The sequence below is a fragment of the Haemorhous mexicanus genome, chromosome 28 (genome assembly GCF_027477595.1).
Source record: "Haemorhous mexicanus isolate bHaeMex1 chromosome 28, bHaeMex1.pri, whole genome shotgun sequence".
Classification (NCBI taxonomy): domain Eukaryota; kingdom Metazoa; phylum Chordata; class Aves; order Passeriformes; family Fringillidae; genus Haemorhous; species Haemorhous mexicanus.
Window position 1 is genome coordinate 4,634,256 of NC_082368.1, and position 23,446 is coordinate 4,657,701.

Below are 23,446 nucleotides of genomic sequence, written 5' to 3' on the forward strand. Positions count from 1 at the left end.
CACAAAGATCTGCACTTGATTTGATTAAAGAAAAAAATGCATCAGCTACTCTTAAATTATTCTGTCTTTTAGTACAGTGCTTTCAGAAAATCCAGGACTCATTTCTTTGGAGCAGGACCTGACATTTTTACCCAAATAGCCAAAAAACCACCTTGGGCTTGTGCAGTCAGTCATCTTAAAAATGAACTCATCAAACACTTCACACCTGGTAAGTGTAACTTTCAAAACTGAAAGTTATTTTAATTTGAAAAGTGTTCCATAGCCTGACAGCATTTCCCAGATATTTCCTCTGTCTTCCAACTGGAAAAATTTGGAAAATAGTAGAGAAGTGTGTGTGTGTGTGTCAGGAGGGAAAGCTCACTCTGCAAAAGCCTGGAAACATGTTTGGAAGAAATATTTTTCTAAGTACAGTTGAAATGAGATAAAATTAAACTAATCAAAATTTTACTTTTCAGAAAAAAAAGTTGCAATTAAATGAAATCTCATTTTCCTAATCATAATACTCTGGTGAAATTTTTAATTCTCCTGTGGGGGGTGGAGCATTTCCTTTTCCTACTCCTCTAAAAATAACAAACCAAGAGGCTGTAGGAAATAATATCAAGCATGACATGAAAATGATGTTAGAATGGCAAAGCCAAGGATTTAAGAAATGAGGAACCTGAGGCTCCTGATGGATTTCATTCACTATTTAGGCCTGAGCTGTCCTTGCTGCACTCTTGACTTTGTTTTCCATCACCTGTTGGGTTGTTACTGACACAGGGCCACGGATGCACCCACCCCCTCCGTGCCACTGCTGCAGGAATTGCACAGGAAGAGCTCAGTGTGTGCAGCAGAGGCAGGGCTGCACTGCACTCCTGTCTCCAGCTGCTCCCTGCTCATTATTCCTTTAACCTGCATGCCTGCAGTTGTGTGTTTGCACCGAGCTGTCAAAGCCCCAGCATGAAGCTGGGATGTTTCCAGAGGAGCTGCTGTAAAAACCTTTGGCTTTTTACAGCTCTGAGCAGATCTGTGACAAGCACTCAGCCCAAAACAGCATCTGGAAAGCCAGTGGGAAGCAATGGAAAAGGGGGAAACCTTTACTGTGTGTGAATAAAAGGCTGAAAGGCAAAGATCTCCTGGGCTGGCAGCTCCTGCCCTCAGCACGTGTCCCAACAGCTCTGCACCCTGATCCAGAATCCAGGATTTGTAGCTGTGGAGGTCAGTGTATCCCTGAATCCAGAATCCAGGATTTGTAGCTGTGGAGGTCAGTGTATCCCTGAATCCAGAATCCAGGATTTGTAGCTGTTGAGGTCAGTGTATCCCTGGTGGTCTCACAGAATCAGAATGGTTGGAGTAGGAAGGGAATCACAGATCACCCATCCCACTCCCTGCCATGGCAGGGACACCTTCCAGACCAGGCTGCTTCAAGCCCCAGCCTGGCCTCGGACTCTTCCAGGGATGGGGCAGCCACAGCTGCTCTGGGCAACCTGTGCCAGGCCTACCACCCTTAGAGGGAACAATTCCTTCCCAGATTCCATCTCACCCTGCCCTCTGGCAGTGTAAAACCTTTCCCCCTTGTCCTGGCACTCCAGGCCCTGGTACAGAGTCTCTCTCCATCTTTCTTGTAGGCTCCTTTCAGGGACTGGAAGGTCACAGTTAGGTCACCCTTGGTCTCTTCTCCAGGCTGAACAATCCCAATTCTTTCAGTCTTTCCTCACAGCAGAGCTGCTCCATCCCTCAGATCCTCTGGACTCACTCCAGCAGGTTCCTGTCCTTCCTGGGCTGGGATCCCAGGGCTGGCTGCAGCTCTCCAGGTGTTTATGGCAAGTGAGCTCCCAAAGCCTCCTCAGAAGGTTTAACTTTTGGTGTCTAAACAGAGAAAGAACCAAAAGGAATGATCTAAAATTGCCTCTTGTTTTATAACCAGGTGGGAATGGCTGGGGGGGCTGTGACAGGATCTCCCACTGGTGGTGAAGATGTCCCCTCTCCCCTTTTGGGATCCCTGTGGTGGATTAAACAAACTACAGGAAATGTCAGCAGCAACTGCATAAACAATCTGTGTTTGAACAGGGCTGGCTGAATAAATGACTGCTGTGGTGGCAGCCCCTGGAGAGGGGCTCTGTCAATACCAGCAGCACTCAGGGGTGTAAAGATGGAGATTTGGGGTTGTGCTATCAGCATTTGTCAGGTTATGGATTTTTCCTGTATTAAAAGGGAATTTAAAAGAGGCAGTGTGGGTGCAGGACAGTTTGAGCATGGGCAGCACAGCTGGGGGCACGTGGTGAGGAGCAGGTCACACGGGGTTGCTTTACCTGGTGCCTCACCTTGCTGCACACAACCTCTGTCCCAGGAAAACCATCCTTCTTCTTCAGCAAATGACTCTTTTTCAGCTGAGTTTGTTTTGTTTTGTTTATGTTTTTTTTTTTTTTTTTTGAATCTAAGATGTTTTTTGCATTTACTTATTTTTCCTATTCTAAGAAATCCAGCCTTGATCAAATAATCTCCCCAGGAGTCTCTATGTATTACCTGTATGCAGACAGAAATCATGGCTTATTCCCAATAACCATTTTCTAATTCCTGCTCAAATAGTGCTTATGTACAATTTCAGGCTTCTTCCTTTCAGGACCACCTTAACTTTGAGTATTTGAATGATTGGAATTTGTAATTTTTTTCCCCTTCAATTGAATTGTTTTAACTTTGATTTAACTTTTAATCTACTGCACCCAAACTTTTCCAGCTCTGAAGTTCTAGCTCTGAAAGACGGAGGACAAAGTTACTTTTGCCCCTCAGGTCACACTATTTGGCAGGTTTATTATTATTGTGACCTGAGGAACACTTTAAAAAGTCAATCATTAACTGAGTATTAGAAGGTGAAAATGAGTGAGGGTAGGAGAGTTCAAGGAGCAGCTGCAGGCAGTGCCCACAGCAGGGTTTAACACTCCAGAGGGTTCTGCTCCTGGCTCTCCGATGGAAGGATTCATCCCGACCAGCTCAGGGTGCTGTTCGTGGTGCCCTGCTGCTCTGCAGCACAAAGTCCTCTCAGCCTTCCCCTAAGAGCAGGAGTTTATACATTCCCTGTTTGGTTTTGCCTTGCCCTTGCCTTTCCCCCTGTTCCAGACTCTGCCTTTGAGCTGGGCACGTTATCATGGAATTCTTTGTTTGGGTACAGTCAGCGTTCCCTGTGCCTGCTAATGCAGAGTGTGGCAAGGACAGCCGGGGCAGCTCCTCTCTCCCAGAGCCCGGCTGCTGGAGTGACAGTGATCTCCACCCCTGGTGAAAGTGAGCACAACAGCCCAAACCGCCCCAGCATTCTGCACTGGGCCCGTTCTCACCAGAACTGAGATTTTTGGAGCTCTTTAGAATGACTTCAGACACGTTCCCATGGTGATGCTGGTCATGCCAGGGAGCTGCCAGGTGAGCAGGAGGCTGCATGGGCTTGTCTGCAGAGGCTGCTGCTGCTGCTGGGGTTGCCAAATATCTTCACTCCACAGCTGAGGTTGCTGTAGCTCCTTCCCCAGCTGCATCCAGAGCACTGGCAGGCAGGGCTGGGGGTCCTGCTCCCCTCCTTAGGTCCCTGGGGCTCTGTCTGTCCATCTTGCTCTGCACCTCTCTCCCTGTCTGTGAGATGAGTGTCCTGTACTTCTCATCTTTACAATGTGGAATAAGTGCCTTTGCCTTTGACATGATGAGAGGTAACTGTCCCAAGCTGTGCCAGGGGTGATTTAGATTAGTTATTAGGGAAAAATATTTTCACAAAAAGGCTTGTAAAACCTTGGTACAGGTTGCCCAGGACAGCAGTGGACTCACATCTCTGGAAGTGCTCAAAAAAGATGTGGATGTGGTTTAGGGCTGAGCGTGGGGGTGGTGCTGGGCTGATGGTTGGATTCAATGATCCTAGAACCATTCGAGCTGGAAAAGACCTCCAGGGTCATCAAATCTGAGAGGTCTTTCCCAACCTCAGTGATTCCCTGGCTCTGGGATTTTATCACCCAAGTGTCTGTGCAGAGATGCAGAGCTGAGTGAAAAGGGCTCAGGCCCATCCCCTGCTGTATCAGGAGTGAGACAATAAATTCCTGGCTGGAATTGCATTCCCCAAAGAGAACCTCTGGATTTTTCCAGCTGCTCAAGTCACTCTGTAACCTCCAGCAGCTCTTGCTGCCTCTCAGTTCAGAGTGATCCAATCACTTATCGAAGAGATTTAGTGGAAATCAACTCAAGAGCTATGTGATCACTGCACATACACCAAAATCTTTCATGGTAAGGGACTGGGGAGGTTGAAGCTATGCCAGGAGCACCAAGGACCCAAAGCTGACCAAATGTTTTCTGTGCTTTTCTTGCTGTGCTTTGCTTGAGTAATCAGGACAATTCTCTGTTAGGCATAAAATGAAAGTAAATTATTAGAATAAAGATGTGCTGAGCTACTTGACAAGGCTTGAGTACAGGGTACAGAATCTGTGGGTGTTTGGCACAGCCCCAGCACTGCAGATATTTTAGCTCCTGCTTATTTTTGATTCCGTTCAAATATGATTTACCTTAAAAAATTAGCTGCAAAGTAACTGCTGTTACACAACAGATATTCATGATTTAAAAAAAAAAAAAAAAAGGCATGGCAAAGCTCTAGGCCTGAGCTGAAAGGTGCCAGTGGTGGTCTGAATTATTCTGCCTTGAATAATTCCAGAGTGCCAGGCAGTGCCTGTTTGTGCACAGAGGGGTTTGGTCTATCACAGCACCTCTTCCAGGGAAGAAGGGCCACCAAAGGCTCAGGAGTGGCACGAGCCACACTGTCACCAGTTCCTGTCACCTACTGTCCTCTGTGGACCTCAAGAGCAGCGAGGATGGGATGCTGAGGAGAGCAGCACTATTGCCATGGGGATCAGGGGAGGCAGGAGGGAATAGATTTAGATGAAAACATTCCTGGAGGATTTCCCTCCTGTAATTTGTTGTTGAAGTGCTTGTTGCACTGTTTCCTGTGAAGGCAAACCCAGCCAGTGCACTGACAGATAATGTGGATGACAAGTCTGCACTCACTGATCCCAGCTTCATTCCAGACACTTGGCATCTTGCTCATCAGCTCTGCTACAAACATGCACAAACCCCAAACCAGAACACTCTCATCAACACCTTCCAGGTAGGATTCTTTCTATTGCAGTTCATTTTTTGTTCAAGTCATTTCCTTGACTCACAACTGAAGATTACCCTGTTGCTTCATTTGTTTGGTGATTAATTTGGCACTGTGGGTAGATGTGATGTAAAGCTCTTAACCATTCCAGGGTGAGATGGAGGCAAGCAATCTGCACCCAGGAGGTTTAATGAGGCATCCATCCCAAGGGAGTGGAGATAATTTAATTAAAGGGAACATTTTGTACTGGACTAAAAAGATTATTTTGTTGACTTAAGACATAAATATTATTTTTCTTAAAGAGAAATAGCCAGTGAAAACTCAATATTCTGTTTACCATATATTTTTATTGTGCAAAAATAATGTTTTTCAGTTTGACAAGAAGCCCAAATTTCTGTCAGTTACATTTCACTCACATGGGCAATCAAGCAATGCCAAGATGCTGATTGGATTGCTGGTTTCAGTGGCTACCTTACACTATTTAGGTAATTTAAATAAATGTTTATATTAGCTTGAACAGGTAATACAGCATTTCCTGCGTGCTCCTTGTGCCTCTGGCCTTCAATTGTATGTGATGATCAGTAAAACATTTCAGTTTCCAGGTGTTATTCCCAGAAGTCTCATTTGTTAAGAACCAGTGGAAGTCAGTGAGGGTGTTGGCACACCTGCAGAGGTACCTGGGGGAGCACCCAGGCACCGGGGTCACCATGGGTCCATCCCATCACGACGTGTCAGTGCCCAGGCTCAGCAGTACCTGCAGGAACAGGTTCAACCCTCGGAGGTGGCTTTGGTGCCTTGGCCCTGCGCAGGTCCTGACAGGGCAGAGACCTGTTCCTGGCCGTGGGGCTGCCCTGGAAAGTGTTTCCTGCTCCCTCCCTTGTGGGAGACCCTCCCTGCAGCGCACAGAATGGTTTGGGTTGGACGGACCTTGAAGACCACCCCGTTTGAAGCCATTCCTTGTCCTGTCATTCCAGGCCCTAGTAAATATCTCCATCTTTCCAGTAGGCTGCCTTCAGGTACTGCAAGGAGCAATTAGGTCACCCAGGCGGGACAATCCAAATTCTCTCAGTCTTTCCTCAGAGCAGAGCTGCTCCACCCTCTAATCATCTTGCTGGAGTGAATCCAGAGGAGGCACCAAGTCCGTGTCCTTCCTGGGACCGCAGGGCTGGAGGCAGCTCGGCAGGTGGGGTCTCACCTGAGCGGGGCAGAAGAGCCCTGAACCTGCCGCCCACAGGGGGTGGGGAGGCAACCCAGGCAACGATCGGGCTGCGAGCGCACACGGCTTGGGCACATCTCGGTTCGGCCACTGCCACAACCACGGCCACAGCCACAACAACAACCACGGCCACAACCACGGCCACGGCCACGCCACTGCCGCCGCGTTCCCCCTCCCCGGCGGATCCTGCCCCGCCCGCCCTCCCGCAAAGTTTCCGTGGCTGGCCGGGCGCGGGCGCTGCTCCCCCGCTGCCGGGAGGCCGGGGCTGAGTACAGGCGGCAGGGGGGCAGCGAGGGGCATCCCCCGCCGCCTTCCAGGTACGGCCGGAGAGGAAGGGGTGGGGAGAAAAAGGAAAGGCAGGAAAGGAAGGAAAGGCAGGAAAGGAAGGAAAGGCAGGAAAGGCAATGCCCGACAGCAGCGCGGCGCTCCGGAGGAGCGTGGCGCGCCTGTTTTGTATAACCGTGCCCTCGTCACGGCTCCGCGCTCGGCCGCGCCCCTCCGTGCGCTCATGGGGGGCGCTGGGTAGCGAGCCCCGGGAGCGCGCCCGCCCGCCCGCGCGCCGCGTCCCTTCCCCGCCTTCCGCGGGCTCCCGTGAGACGGCGGCGAGCTCGGAGCGACCGAGCGAAGGAACGGGGGAAGGGAAGGGGAAAGCGGCAGGGGAGGAGCGGCGGCTCCCCGAGGAGGCCGCGGCGGGCAGGGCCGAGCGGGCGGAGGGGGCGCTGTAGCGGGCGGCGGAGGAGCCGCCGAGGAGGGGCGAGAGCGGCCGCCCCCCGTCCCCTCCCATTCGGGCGCGCGCTCGCCGCGGCGGCGGCGGCTCCCGGCGATGCGGTGAGAGGGAGGCGCCGCCGCGCTCTGTGAGGGGCCGCCGGGAGCCTCCCGCGCCAGGTAAGGACCGGCAGAGCGCCGGGGGCCAAGGCCACGGGTGAGGGTAGGACACGACGGGGACACACCGTGAGGGGGCAACGCCCGGCGGTCGTGAGGAGGGGAGCGGGAGGGGGGGAGATCGCGATCCCCGCCACGCCCCTCCCGCGGGCGGGGGACGGGGCCGAGGGCACCGCAACAACAGGGCTGGGGTGGGGGCTCCTCCCCGCCATTCCGGGCAGGGGGAGCCGGCGCTGTCGGTGCCTCGCTCATTCGATTGGGATGCGGCGGCGGCGAGCGCCGGGAAAGGCGGGGTCGGCGCCAGCAGCGAGTTGCCCAAAATTCTGTTTCTTCAATGAGAAATTGACTGTTTTGCTCAAAAAGCGATCGAGTGTTTTGTTGAGGGGGAAAGCGGCGTGCGGGGGGTCAGCGCTGGGTGGTTTTTCCGCCCTGCGGAACGCCGATCCATCCCCCCGGGCCCGGCGCGGGCTGTGGCCAGGCCGTTTTCCTGGCCCCGCGTTTCGCGGGAGGTGCCGCAGGTACCGCGCACGTGATGCGGGCGCGCACCGCCCTCGCCCCCGCTGCTGCGGGCACCGGCGGGGTCCGACCCCTCCCTGTGCGCCCTCCCGGGGGTGAGGAAGGCGTGAGGAGTCTAATGACACACGCTGTATCTCTCCGTTCCAGGCGTGGGTTGGTCGGTGGGGGCTCAAATGCAGAAAAGCCGTGCGAGATGATGAGGCAGACGGCGCTCAGATGCGTGTTCGGGAAGGAGAAGGCAAATTCTCATCGCCGTTTGTGTTGGGGACTTGCGGAGCTCGTGTCGGCGAGCTGGTTTATTCAGTGATGGACCGGTGTGGGTTTTAGGCTTTTGTCAAGGTGAAAACAGTGCAAGGAGAATGAAATAACTGCAGAACTTAAATAAATTATGGAGGTTAATTAGCGCTGCTGGGGAGTGCAGCGTAGCTGCGGTATGGGAGCGAAGGCAAATCAATGTTGGATTGGGAGGAGAAGAAGAAATTCTCCGAGCAACATGGCCAGGAGATCCTCCAGCAGCACTGCTCAGGCTGGAGCGTGGAATAATTCCTGCAAAACGCTGCAGGTCGGGTGGTGTTTATTTTCCTATTTAATCTTCAGAACTTGATTTCCAAACCTGCACCTGGGAACATCCGTTCCTAAGGCGTGAGTTAAAGAGGAGAAAGGAGCTGGTGTAATGAGTGCCTTTTGGTGAGAATGGTTTTGAAGAGGATTTGCTGGGTACAGTCACATGAGGCTTTTTACTGTGTGGTGAGAGACACCTTCGATATTATGGGCACTTGGTGTAGAGGAATGTTTACCTAGGGAATGCATGGTAGACCTATGGTTGAACGAAAAAAATAAAATCTACTGCCATTTGCCATGATCAAAATCTCATTTTTTGACTCTGCAAACAAACTGGTGGTGGAAAGAGAGCAGTAATGCTTAGGCAAAGACTGTCTTAGCCAGTTTGAGGTCTGTGGCTTTTATGACTCTTGGGCTTCTAAGAAAATAAACAAACTATTTAGAGTTGTGCTTCTTTTCTGTAGTGACTCATCCTAAGGGCATCCTACACAGTGAAAGGCTGTGTACTCCAAATTTACCCCAATTTCTTGGAGTGGCAACAAAATTGGGGTAAGTTTGGAGTACACGGGGTCGTGTCCTGTTGGGATCTCTGCTGTGGCCATGGAATATTGGAGCATACTTGTAATTACTGTGTGAATTACTGCTTGCAAACTCAGGGTAACTGGGTGACTAATGGAATTTTATAAAATAAACTGCTTATCAGTATTGATTGCCTTGTAGCAATTCCTCTCTTGTTCTCATCTTTTCTTTGGTTTTCCCATGATCCTGTGTGAGCTTCTGGGTTGTTTTGGATTTCAGGTTGCATACACTGGATTTACTTTCAGCTAAACCTTTAGAAATGCCAGTGGTGTACATGTTAACGTTGAGAAATCCATGAGCATACAGGGAATTTTTGCAAGATGAATTTTTTAATACATTACAGACAAGCATCCCTAACTTCCTGCTTGCAAATTCTCACTTATTAATATTAATGACCATAAATGCAAATGGTTTAAGGCCCAAATGTGTATCATGCACAGCATTGTGCACTGTTTACTCTTGAGTTTTGCAGGTGTGAGTTTATATATAATTCCAGAAGAACACTTTGATGCCAGGCCTGCCTGTGACACATTTAAGTTATTTTTACTGTGCATTCATTAGTTTATAATCTTGTATTTTGTTTAATTTCAGGATGCTTGTTAAAATTCACTGTAGTATATTTTACTTTTTTGTTAGACTGCAAAAGAGAACCAAGAAGAGGGAAAGCAGAGAACTGGAACAGCCCCTTGGTACATTAAAAACAAAAAAAGGACCTGTGACTCTCCCAAATTTGTGCATGGTTTTTCTCATTAGAAAAAGAGAAGAATTATGTCATTTCTTATGTTTTATCGAGGTTTGCCTTTTCTAGAGGTGGTTAAATGTGAGATCAGCTGAGAGCCTGGTAGCACCTGTAATCCCATATTTTGCACTATTAAAAAAAAAATCTTTTGCTTTGAAATTTTTTCAAAAGCAAAATCCTTGTTTCTTGTCTCTTTGATGTATAAACATTGATCCTTTCAACTTTTGAGGATGAATTTTCTTTAGAGCACAAAGGTAATTTCCTTTGACAAGGTGATTTCCTTTGACTTCCACCCAAATGGCTTTGGGTGTTGTTTCTTGATGAGGTTGGGCAGATTTTAAGAAGTGGTGCTGAATCACTGTCCTGTTCTCCCACCCTCAGTGTTGTGGACCCTCTGTCATGGGCTGCATTGAACTTTTGAGCAACTCCTGTGTGAATGACAGCTTTTTATTTTTATTTTTTTTATTTATTTTATTTTTATTTTTTTATTTATTTTATTTTTATTTTATTTTTATTTTATTTTTATTTTATTTTTATTTTATTTTTATTTTATTTTTATTTTTATTTTTATTTTTATTTTTATTTTTATTTTTATTTTTATTTAATTTAATTTTTTATATATTAATTTTAATTTAATTTTAATTTAATTTTAATTTTATTTTTATTCTATTTTTATTTTTTATTTTTATTTAATTTTTATTTAATTTTAATTTTATTTATGTAATTTCTCTTTTTTCTATTTTTTTCTATTTTTTCTATTTTTTCTATTTTTTCTATTTTTTCTATTTTTTTCTATTTTTTTCTATTTTTTTTCTATTTTTTCTATTTTTTTCTATTTTTTTCTATTTTTTTCTATTTTTTTCTATTTTTTCTATTTTTTCTATTTTTTCTATTTTTTCTATTTTTTCTATTTTTTCTATTTTTTTCTATTTTTTTCTATTTTTTTCTATTTTTTTCTATTTTTTTCTATTTTTTTCTATTTTTATTCTATTTCATTTTATTTTAATTTTATTTCATTTTATTTTAATTTTATTTCATTTTATTTTAATTTTATCTCATTCTATTTTAATTTTATCTCATTTTATTTTAATTTTATTTCATTTTAATTTTAATTTTATTTCATTTTAATTTAATTTTATTATTTTATTTTTATTTTGTGAAGTTCATTTCTTGCTGGATCAACAAACTGCACGTCACCTGATCAGTAATTTGTTATTGATCAGCCTTGGTAGAGCCCTGATCAGTAATTTGTTATTGATCAGCCTTGGTAGAGCCCTGATCAGTAATTTGTTATTGATCAGCCTTGGTAGAGCCCTGATCAGTAATTTGTTATTGATCAGCCTTGGTAGAACCCTGATCAGTAATTTGTTATTGATCAGCCTTGGTTAGAGCCCTGATCAGTAATTTGTTATTGATCAGCCTTGGTAGAACCCTGATCAGTAATCTGTTATTGATCAGCCTTGGTAGAACCCTGATCAGTAATTTGTTATTGATCAGCCTTGGTTAGAACCCTGATCAGTAATTTGTTATTGATGAGCCTTGGTAGAACCCTGATCAGTAATTTGTTATTGATCAGCCTTGGTAGAACCCTGATCAGTAATTTGTTATTGATCAGCCTTGGTTAGAGCCCTGATCAGTAATTTGTTATTGATCAGCCTTGGTTAGAACCCTGATCAGTAATTTGTTATTGATCAGCCTTGGTTAGAGCCCTGATCAGTAATTTGTTATTGATCAGCCTTGGTTAGAGCCCTGATCAGTAATTTGTTATTGATCAGCCTTGGTAGAACCCTGATCAGTAATTTGTTATTGATGAGCCTTGGTTAGAGCCCTGATCAGTAATTTGTTATTGATCAGCCTTGGTTAGAGCCCTGATCAGTAATTTGTTATTGATCAGCCTTGGTAGAACCCTGATCAGTAATTTGTTATTGATCAGCCTTGGTAGAACTCTGATCAGTAATTTGTTATTGATCAGCCTTGGTAGAACTCTGATCAGTAATTTCAGCTGCTTTTGTCTCCTGTGATCAATGTGTGCCCACCTCCAGGATCTCTTCCAGCCTCCACAGGGCACCTGGAGCTCTGTGGGGACACAGGACACGGTGGCATTGCCAGGAAGGGTTTGGGGAGGTTACCATGGTGACAGAACTGGGCCCACTGGTTGGTTTTGACTCTTGGAGCTCAAGTCTTCCACCAAAACTTGGCCCTGTGTGAGCTGCTGTGAGCAAAATTGGCTGCAGCTAGCCCAGGATGGCACCTTCATTTTAACTTGGAGGTGGAGCCTGCTGCACTGGCTGGAGATAAATTAGGATTTGGAGCTCACTGCACCTGGAAATAGCTGATCCAGTGAACTGGGTCATTTGTCTCTAGTTTATTTGCCAGCTGGATTTTATGAGCTTGGGAAAACCAAATTCTGGTTATGTTCCTTAGGATGGTTCCAATCCAGTTATTAATGCAGTTCTTTGTTTGACATTCATTTGAAAAGTGATTGCTTTAAATGCAAACTCTGCATTACTTTTTGGAAATAGCACTTGTTTGGTGGACTTGGATTAGGAAGGGAGAAGCTGGGAATTTAGAGCCCAGCCTTATGAAGCTGTCCCACCTCTGGGTTCCTCAAGTTTCTACTTCAGCAGCCTGGGATGAAGGGATCTGGTTTAACAAGGATGCTGGACACACTGGAGAGGAATTTAGCATGGAATTGCCTGTGGGATTCTGAGGAGAGAGCAGAAGTTACTTTAGTAGGTTGTGAATAAAAATGCTGTATGTTCTGGGTGCTGTGGTGTTTCATCTCCTCAGGAAGAGAAATCTTTGAATAATCTCTTGAGTCCCCTGAGCAGCCTGGCTTTCTTCTGGGTAGCATTTATTCCCAATCCTTCCAAAATTCATCAAATAACAGAATTTATACTGTGGCAGGAGAAACTCTATCTTGAAAAATACTCTGTGAGAAAACAGTAATGAGAAAACATAAAAAGTACCATGTGCTTATTTGACTCAACGTTGGGTTTGTGCCATGTTGCATCATTATTTGATCTTGAAGGAATCATTACTTATTCATGGCTTTTATAAAATCTATGTAATGGTTGGGTTTCTATGTATTCTGCATAAAGCAAACTTAGACCAAAGTTTTGCTTCCTCAGTAATTTTTATAACACTTTGGCAAAGCTCTTTCCTGCTCTGAGTGCAGGGCTTATTTTCTAAAAACCTTGCTTAAAATTTAAGCAGCTTTTTTTTTTTTTTTTTTTTTGCCCTTCCTCTCCCATCATGGTAAAGACAAGGATTATTCAGCTTTACTGAAGAAGTAACCCGAGGTAGGAATCCTTCAGAGCCAATTTGGCAGAGGCACATGCAGATACTTGAGGAACACACAGGATCCTGGTGAGTTCATGTTACTATTCCTGCCCGGGCAGGTCTCTGCATGCTGCTGGAGCCCCAGTGCTGCTCAGGAGTGGTGCTGTGTGAGCTAATGGCAGGGAAGTGATCTGGCAGAGTGCTGCTGGCATCACTAATGAAGAGAGCAATGAATCATGCATGTTGACATTTCAGCTCTTAGCAGTATTGGTTATTTATTTGTCCTTTGTGAAAAGAACATATTTGTGACCCAAGGAACATCTTCCTGAGCAGGCTGGGAGCTCTGCAGGGTGAGGGCAGGCTTGCTGTCAACTTCACTGCTTGGCTGCAGAGGGATTTGTTGTGAGAGATCTTTCAGAGTCTTGGAGCAACTTGTTGCTCATTAGTTGTTCACTTGTACTTGATGAGAAAGAATCCAGTGGTATGTCCGGAGTGGAGGACCTGGGGTGGATGAATGATCCTTTCTTGCACCACAAGCAGTTCTATTCATGCTGCCCCATGGCTCAGAAGTGACTGGAAAGTCATCTGATGAGCATTTGTGACCTTGCTGTGCCCATCAAAGCAGAGAGGCTGAAAGCTGCGTTTGTTCCTCGCTCTGCTGCCAGCGTCTGCAGATTCCAAAAGTGTGGCTGCCATCATCCCAGCCTTCCCAGAGCTTGGAGGGATGGAGCCAAACCTTCTTGCTGCTCTGTCCTTGACTTCTTAGCTGGTAAATTTGTGATCATTTCTTTTAGAGTAGGTTGCATGTGAGGCAGCAGAGGTCTGCTTGTCGTTTGAAATGATTTCTCTGTGCATCCACATTTCCATCTGTTCTGGTGTTCTGCCTTTGGAATTAGCTGACTTGCCCTGCAGAGATCAGATTTGCACATTTCCAGTGTGTAACAGTTGAAGCTCATCTCACACCACTAATGAAATTCAGCTGACTGGTTGAACTACATCTTACCCTCATCTGCAGGGAATATTTTTAGGAGTAAAATACAGAATAGCTTGAAAGTGGAGGAAAAATCCCCAAATAACAATGGATAGGGTAAATGCATCACTTTTCTCTGAGCTCCTCACTTTATTGGTGAATATTCAGTTGTCTCATTTTTACTTACATCAGCTGTAATTGCTGATTATGGTTGAACTGTAATGATCTCAGATTTAAGATTTGTAATGATCTCATTAATGAAAGAAGTGTTTTGGATAGGTGAATTGTATTTGCAGTGCAAGTCACGTTGAGTATTTGTTATTAATTAAGAAGTGTGAGAAAAGAGATGGTTAATTTCTCTTTTATGATGGGGAGCTTCTTGTTTACTTACTTTCTTTCTAAGTATTTTGGGTTTTTATTTGATTTTCCCCTTCATGCCTGTACAATTTCCATGGCAGCTACAGTAACATTTGACAGATTGCTGCTGCTTTTCTGTATTCAGATTATTTAAGCAAAATGCTTTTACAAAGCAATCAGTAGGAAACACCTCTGCTGCAATTTATATTTTTTGTATGCCTTAATGAGAAAGGCATGTGTATGGGTGTAAATGGTTTCCTCCTTTTTTTGTGTTCTCTTCAGGTGTCTTTCCTAAAAATTTGTGTTTCCTTCATGGTTTGGATGAGAATCTTGATGAAACAGAGAAACCAGCAGTGCATATGAAAAATACCACAATGAAATATCTTTCAGAATGGGAGTTTGAATATTTGTAGTGGAGTTTGAATATTGTAGTAGTTATTTATCTCTTTATTAACAAATGATTTTCCCTTTTGCCTTATCTTCCCTTGTCTTGTGTGGGATTATTCTCTCTCTAGAAATGATTTTTGATAGTCAGGTGCCCTTAATGTTCCAGAGAATGAAGTGAAGAAGCCTAGTAACAAGAAGATAAAGGCACAAAGTGCTTTTGTAGGCATGAGTTCTATGTGTTTAATGCTGAGAGGTATCAGTGGGAAAGCCTGTATGGTCTGGGGAATGGCAGCATTTACCCATTTATTATTTAGGGTGCTTGGAATTTGAAATTGGTCAAGAAGTGTTGTCTTTTCAGGCCTCAGACCCCTGTGCTGCTCCTGTTTCTGCAGGTTCCTTCAGAGCAGGCACAGTCCTGGTTGCCTGTCTGGGCTCTGCTGAGTGTCTGAGCAGATCTGGGAGCAGAAGGGGTCAGTGCCTGAGCAGATAATTGGAGTGGGCTTAGCCAGGCTGTTCCTGCAAGTGCTCTGCAGGAAAGTCTTCAGCAAAGGGCAGCTTAGCAGGCAAACAGATAAACAACTTTCTGTCCTTCAGGGATTTTCTGGAATAGAATATGGAGAGAGGGAAAACCAAAGGGAAATAGTGAGGATAGGTTTTTAGAAATCAGTGATGCTTGGAGAAGAGAGACAAAAGGATGTGTGTGTGTAACTTTTATGAGAGTTGTTAAGCTGAGCCTGTGATGAGGTGCAAATGCAAGTGGAGAGTGTGATTTGAATGATGGAAATAAATGCTTGTGTCTGCAGATTTTGCAGGTTCATCCCAGCCTGCAGGCTCTGGTGTTCTTCATGTGACTTTGTTTTTAGGATATTTGCAAAGTGATCTGGGTTGTGGCAGGTATTCTGTGTGTGTAGCTGTGTGCTGCTTCATCTGCTACTTTCTGTGTAAGTTGGAGTCTAACTGATGATCTTTCCCAGCAGCTTTTGCAGTTCCACATAATCTTAGTTTAATAGATAATTTATATTTTATGGAGGGACAAATCCCCCATTTTCTTACTTAATGGGTTTTTCTCCTCTTACTCAAACGATTTTCCTATTTAATTTTTCAGTGTAAGATTTGATTAGAAGACCCCAGCTCAGTTTCCTGCTGCTTCCCACAGTTGTTAGTGTGAGATACTCAGCTTCACATTAGATTTCAGTCAAACCCAGATGTTCTTTCTGAGCAGCTCTTCATTGGCACCAGCCTTTGGTTCATGGGGGCCACGACATCCTTGTTTTCTTGTCTTCAGGAGTGAGGATTTAGTGCAACAGGCACCCTGAAAGAAAGGACTATTGTTCTTTGAAGGCTGAAACTGTAATGGAGCTACAAGTGCCCACCTGCTTTCTCTTCATTCTGGTAATATCATCTCTGTCTTGGTGTAGAGAAACTGAAGAAGCTGCAATGCTGACAGCAGGCAGTGCTGCTCCACCTCCTCAGCAGAGGTGGAAAGGACCATCTGGCACTATGTGGGTAGCAGTTATCCCAAAAAGTAATGGCAGTGGGAGTTCTTGCCAGTTACAAGTTGTGATCACAGGCCAAATGGTGTCATTCTAAATCAGTGTACGTTTGCAAAGAGAAAGAGATGCAAGTATTTATTTTTGCCAGCTTGAGAAGTATTTTCAGTCATGGGGGGCTCTGCTGGGGTTTTGCTTGCTGGCATTTGAGAGAAAGTGTGAGGGGAGTAAGTCAGACGAGTGTGGCTGTGATGCCTGCTAGACCAATTCCTAGGCACTAAAAAAAATTGCCTTTTTTTGGATTATGTAAGCCTCAACTTGATGAATCCATGAAACTGGGGGATTTTTTTTTTTTTGAGGGCTATATAATGGAGTGGCCTGTTGATTTGATTTAGACTTTACCCAATGGGGACTGAAGATCTCAGTCTTTGGCACTATTAACTAGTCTTGAACAAATTGCTGCTCTAAAATTAGAGAAGCTTTGTAATGAGGTGGAAAACTCTCTGTCTTGCTTTTAGAATCACTTCAGTGTGGTGGCCTGGGGTATTTTTGTTTGAAAGGCTGGATGTGGCATGATCAGAAGTGCTGTACAGTGGCTGCAGAGCTGGTTACCAGGTTGCTTAGTAACCTGGATGGAGGAATTGAGAGTAGGGAAAACCTGTGGATGGCACTGGCTCTCAAGGTGCTGCAGGGAGAGGAAGAAAGGATTCAATTCAAATGGGTCTTGAAAAAATTAGAAGCTTGGAGTAGGAGCAAGTTAATTTCTCAGTGTTTATTCTGGATAAAAATGGTCAGCACTATAAATACAGAGGAACAGGAGCAGCACAAAGTGCTGTGAAACATCTGAAATGAAAATTGATGAATATCATTTGCATGTACACAGAGCAAGGGAAATTGAGGGACAGCTGTGAATTCGTGCCCTTTTTCAGACCTGGGTTCTTGTTGTAGACTTGCTCAGACTCTGCCAGTGCTGTGGATCAGTCTGGAGAAAATTTCTGCACAGACACAGCCAGGCTTTCAGCGAGGGCTTTGGTCTTCTTCAGGTTTCCTGGGTGGATGCAGCTGCTTTCCTGTCAGTGTACCTTGTCTCAGCAGACTTTGCCTGCTCTTCCCAGCCCCTGCTGTAGCTCAGGAATCCTCATGATGTGTCTGAGCTTTGCTTTGGACTCTGATTTTGCTGATTTCTTTGTGTTTTTGTTGTTGTTTTGGTTTTGGTTTTTTTGTGGTTTTGGTTTTGGTTTTTTTTTTTTTTTTAACTGCTTCTGCCTCTTGTAAATGTCCAGAAGCCCATCTTAATAATCTGGTCAATAAAGATTCTGTCCAGGCCCACTGAATGCACCCCTGATGCTTGCACTGAGCCAGTTTTCCATGTTGTGTTTCAGTAGTTTGGGCCTTTGGGAGTAGAAATCTGAGTTGGAATTGGTGGATACATGTGCAGATTTTTTAAGTGAGTTAACAAATGCTATTTTGTGTGTGCATGTGGTTGTTTAATCTGTTTACCAAATTATTTTTGTTAAGAAATGCAGTTTAAGTCAGCTATTCATTAATTAGTTAATTTTCTGTGGCAAGTTCCAGCACTCAGCTAAACCAAATCCATGGTATGTACCTGATGTAACTGTGTGCTGTGTGCTCTCTAATGTTGCTTGGTTACAATTAAAATTTTGTGCTTAGAAAGCCATTAAAATAAACTTTGGCACTGCTTTTGTCCTTGCAGACAGGCAGCTGAAAAAGCAGATCAGGCCCCACCTTTACTGCTGACATGTACACGTGTCTTTTGTGTAGTCAAGGTTTTTTACTCCAGCATAACCACTGAAAATCAGATGTGAATAAACATTCTTCATAAATGGAGGCAAACAAAAAACCTTTCCAAGTTTGGGTAAAACAATCTTTCAAGGAAGATGAAATCATGTAACACAAGCTTATTTAGCTGTTCATCATTATCTGGAAACTGAGGAACCATAAAAGCTTTCAAGTGATGAGTCCATCTTTATGTGCCATGTGCTCTGGGTTGGTTTTCTTCAGTTTAAAACTAATATAATATGCAGAATAATCTCTGTTTAAGGGTAATATAATACGCAGAATAATCTCAGTTTAAGGGTAATACAATATGCAGAATAATCTTAGTATAATATGCAGAATAATCTCAGTTTAAGGGTAATATAATATGCAGAATAATCTTAGTATAATATGCAGAATAATCTCAGTTTGAGGCTAATATGATATGCAGAATAATCTCTGTTTAAGGCTAATATAATGTGCAGAATAATCTTAGTATAATATGCAGAATAATCTCTCTTTAAGGCTAATATAATATGCAGAATAATCTTAGTAAAATATGCAGAATAATCTCAGTTTAAGGCTAATATAATATGCAGAATAATCTTAGTTTTAAACTGGGATTATTCTGCATATTATACTAATATAATATGCAGAATAATCTTAGTATAATGTGCAGAATAATCTCAGTTTAAGGCTAATATAATATGCAGAATAATCCCAGTTTAAGACTAATATAATATGCAGAATAATCTCTGTTTAAGGCTAATATAATATGCAGAATAATCTCAGTTTAAGGCTAATATAATGTGCAGAATAATCTTAGTATAATATGCAGAATAATCTCTGTTTAAGGCTAATATAATATGCAGAATAATCTTAGTATAATATGCAGAATAATCTCAGTTTAAGGCTAATATAATGTGCAGAATAATCTTATTTTAAGGCTAATATGATATGCAGAATAATCTCTGTTTAAGGGTAATCTAATATGCAGAATAATCTCTGTTTAAGGGTAATATAATATGCAGAATAATCTCAGTTTAAGGCTAATATAATATGCAGAATAATCTTAGTATAATATGCAGAATAATCTCAGTTTAAGGCTAATATAATGTGCAGAAGAATCTCAGTTTAAGGGTAATATGATATGCAGAATAATCTCAGTTTAAGGCTAATATAATATGCAGAAGAATCTCAGTTTAAGGCTAGTATCATATGCAGAATAATCTCAGTATTAATGGTTACCTGTTTAGCTGTGGGTGCAGCAGAGCTGGCTGTGTGTGTGGACATTTATTACATTTATTTCCCCTTCTCAGATGTCCCATTCTGCCACCTGTGCTCTCGTGTCTGATGGACGTGAGTGCTGGCTGGGATGTACATTTCTGGAATTTGGGCAGCTTAAACCTTTCCTGCCAGCCATCTCTGCCATAAACCCCCAGATTTATATCTGCTGGCACTTTGCTCACAGTCTACACACTTGTGCAGAACTTCTGTGCAAAGCAATCCTGCCTGCTCACATTCAAGAAGAGTCTTTCTGTATTGTATTAAGAGCTTATCCATATGTTTCAGGCTTGGAGCAGAGGAAGTCTGCTGGCAGCAGGCCTGCTGTTCCATATTCTGAGCTCAGGCTCTTCCTGAATAGTCAGGGGGAAAAAAAAATCAAAAACCCAACCATAAATCATGACAAGTTGTTGACTGACTGATTTCTAGATAAGTTTTTCAAGAAAATTGGAATAAATATTAATGTTATGTGTGAGAAAGGATGTGGCGTGGCTGGCTGGGGTGTAAGCTGCAGGATGTGATTGAAAGGAACTACAGAACTGGTGTGTAGGATGCCTGTTTGTATTTCTGAGATGCTCTGTAACACATCATTCACATCAAATATAACTAGAGAGGGCCCAGGAAAAAGCCCTCTGTGTCCATCCTCCCTCTTGAAAAATCCTGAGTTTCCATTCCTGGTGTTGAGTTCTGTCTGAAGTGCTCCTGCTAGTGGGATTTGATCTGTTTTTTTTTTTCAATATTAAACAGAAAGTGTAAATACTTCATAAAATTGAATTTTATTGTTTTTTTTCCAAATAAGAAACCATTTAAAACATTAGTCACTTCACTTACATGTTTAATGTGTCTAATTTAATGGAAAGATGCAATATTTATACCTGTTTGCCTTTTAGATAAAGGAGAGGTGTCCCCAGATTTCATGTTGTGTTACTTGTGTACCTCTGGGAATTCTAGATTTTCCTTGAGGAGATGGATTTATCTGTGTGCAGCTTGCTAAGTGTTTTACTAAATAATATGTAGAAACGTTGTAGGCAAAGATGTGGAGTAGCCTGGAAATTCTGTAAGAAAGCTCCAGAAAGAACCTGCTCTTTTTTCCAACTGTGTTTTGTTTGTTTTCCTCCAAAAGTTGTTTTTAGCCAGTTCAGATCTCAGATTTGCACGTTGCTCATTAGAGGAACATCAGCTTGGTTTTCCTTCCTTTATTTGTGCTCTTCCTCTTCCTCCTCCCTCCCCCTCCTCATCCTGCTGTTGTTTTATCTTCGTGGCGTTGTTGAATTGGGGTGGCAGGGCCAGGAATTGATCTCTGGTCTGTCAGGTGCAGAGTGAGCTGTGGGTGGGCAGCAGAGCCCTGGGCAGGACCCTGCACAAACACCATGGATTTCCCTTCTGCCCAGAGCTTCTGAAATGAAACCATTGCTGTCCAGTGAAGTCTTCCACCTCCTCGTGCTTTTAGGTGGTTTTGTCATTCTGCTTGTTAGTAATGGGAAGGATTTAAGTCAATAATCCTCTTCCATCAACTGCAAACTTTTAAACCATGAAAAGCAGCCATGGCAAAGTGTTTCTAGGTGGCCTTGAGACAATGACATGTGTGTGACAATAAAGGAGGTGCAGGAGAAATTATTTTTCTTCCAATCTGGTGCAGGACTGAGGGGCTTTGAGTGCTGTGCCTGCTGTTTGCAGTGTCACCTTCAAAACACCCTTGGCCTGAGCAAATCTGCTTCTCCTTCATCCTGTGAGCTCTCCCAAAGAGATGTCAGGTCATCATCCCTCTTCTACAAAAGTGTTATATATTCTGTGATCTCTGGCTTCTGCTCTGAGCCTTTCAGCAGGCTGAAAGGAAATCTTTTCTAGCATGGCAATCTCTGTATTTTTCCAGCATTCCTGGATACTTTTCCCTCCTGAGCTGTCCTGCTTGTCAGGATGCCCCAGGAGCTGCCTGGGTGTGAGAGTAATGTTATTTTCTTCTCCCTTTCTGTGAGTTGCTCCTGCAGGTGCAGCTCTGTAAATATCTGTAAATACCAGGGTTTATATTTCTCACTGTTGCCCTGTGCATCCTGAGGGTGAAGGAAGATGAGCAAATAAATTATTGGAGAACTCAGGTAGTGAAGATGACGTTGAGGGAGAGAGCAGCAACAAGATGTTTCTGAATTTGGAAATGTGTTTCCTGAATAGATAATTGCATGTAAAGGCTGGTGGGAAGAGTAACTGGAAAGTGGTGAACTTAGTAATAATGAATTTGGAAAAGCTTGTGTGAAAAAGGCTCCCAGTCTTCTAATGGAGCATTTAGAGAGAACAGAATCTCATCTGAAGATCAAGACTGACTTGGCTGAGTGATGTGGAAGTCAAACAGGATTTTGACAGTTTATAGCTGTGCTACAAATGCCAGTCCACATCCTCCAGAGCAGAATGGATCCCTGCTCTCAGAGATGGCTCAGTGTGCAGCTGCTTTTTCTCCCTGAATGCACATACACTGCCCTTTCATGGCACCTTGGATCAAAGGTTTTAAAAATTATTCTTATTATTTTTATTTCCAAATCAACGCGAGGAAAGGAATTTTAAATTTTATTTAATGTGTTTTCACAAGGATTATTCATTAGGTGTGTGGGGCAGTGGTTCAGGGGGTGGGTGCTGCTGAGACTGAGCTGTGAGGAATGCAGTGGTGTGTTTGTTTCTGATGAAAAGTGCCTGGTGTTACAGATGCATTTATCTTATCTGCAGGGCAGGCAGGCTTGAGACTGAACTGGAATGAGAATCAGCATTACTTTTCTACACACCCTCACAGTAAGGGTTACAGGTCACCTTTTGCTCCAAGCAGCATCTTCTCAGTGGATGTTTAGTGGATTTTCACATCTTTAATTATTGGCTGAGTGTTGGAAGCTGGTAAATCTTCCTGACTTTTTTTTCCCCCAAGTTCTTCTGAATTTACCATATTTTTTATGTGTATTTGTAGTAAGGTCTTTGAGATTGTCTGGTTGACTGCAACCTTTAATAGAGAATTTTATATGGTTTCCCTTTTTCTAACAATTTGATGTAGTCCTTAAAATTTTTCTATGTGTTCTTTATAGCCATGATTTATATTCTGCAGTAGTCTGGGAAAAGTAGCAAGAGTACATTTAGGGAGGACTAAGTAGCATTTCTTAGCTGGCAGTGGGGAATGGGGTAAATTGTAAATTACTCTTCAGTATTAGACATTAATCTGTCTAACTGCTGCCTGACTTTTCTACAGATGTTTTAGAGCCAGCTGATAAAATGTGCCCTGACACAAATGATTTTATACAAACAAATATAATTGAGAGCTCAAGAGAAGGGGTGTTGTTAATAATAGTGAAATTCATTCCTTGTCTTCCTCTTTTAATTACTTCTGGGGTGTATTTATTTTAAGTTTGCTTACATAGATTCAGCTAAGCATTTCACTTTACTGCCAGTATAGTGTGAGTACTTAAAGCAGGTCGAGTTGGTGGCAAAAACAGCCTGTGAAAAATTCTGTCCTGGACATGGTGACAGATCTGTTTAATTAACTGTTGCAGTAGTCATATTATAGTAATTTTGTAGCAGTAATAACTTGCTAGAAGGATTTCAAGTTTGGAATGTAATTCTCTGCTGCCAAATTACCTAGAACTAACCCAGAATCTGGATGATGGGTCACATATTGATCCATGATTCAGGCTCTGTTGGAAAGGAGGAAGTGGAAGAATCCACTTTATTCTGCAAGTGGAAGAATCCTTGTTTTCCTTGGTGGAGCAGCAGAGGGACTGCAATGAAATCACACTGTTTGTGCCTGTGTGCATTAAAAGGAATTATTATCCAAAAAGTCACTCGTGAGCAGAGTAACCTTTTAACAGGAGAGACCTTAGCTTGACACCGAAGGAGTAATTTCAGGTTCACTGTTGACTCAGTTGAGATTTTCTTATTTTAGTTTCTTTTTCTGGGCATTGTTGCTCTGTGAATCTCTCCTGCAGGAGCTGCAGAGGAAATGCACTTCCTCTACCCGGAAAACCAAAGGCAAACACTTGCTGTTGCCTCTGCACCATCAGCTTGCTGAGAAGGAAGATTTTTGCTGTTGCCTCTGCACCATCAGCTTGCTGGGAGAAGGAAGATTTTTGGGTTTTTGTCTGCAGGCTTCATTTACTGTAATCTTAATTGCCTGGGCTTTGTAGAGCAGAGCAATGATTTCTTAGTCAGCAGCTTTGCTGTGTTTTCCCTTAGGATTTTAATAGTTTCACCTTAAAGGAATTTTTGAGCTCTGTATCAGTTGTTGTGGAGGGATGTCGTAGTGGCTCAGTGCTTTGGTTAGCAGACACAGACTTGTACA

General features: G+C 43.4%; 1 protein-coding gene across 7 annotated transcripts in view; it reads left to right on the forward strand.

Moving 5' to 3' along the window:
* The first annotated feature begins 7,058 nt into the window (after positions 1-7,058).
* Positions 7,059-23,446, forward strand: part of TANC2 (tetratricopeptide repeat, ankyrin repeat and coiled-coil containing 2) — a 163,573-nt gene continuing 147,185 nt past the window's right edge. For 6 of the 7 annotated variants that reach the window (XM_059868979.1, XM_059868982.1, XM_059868984.1 and 3 more), the window contains exons 1-2: positions 7,059-7,199; positions 12,856-12,960. The gene's annotated coding sequence lies outside the window, so the exon portion shown is untranslated. The remainder of the gene's footprint in view (positions 7,200-12,855; positions 12,961-23,446) is intronic. The other variant, XM_059868980.1, reaches the window with a different exon arrangement.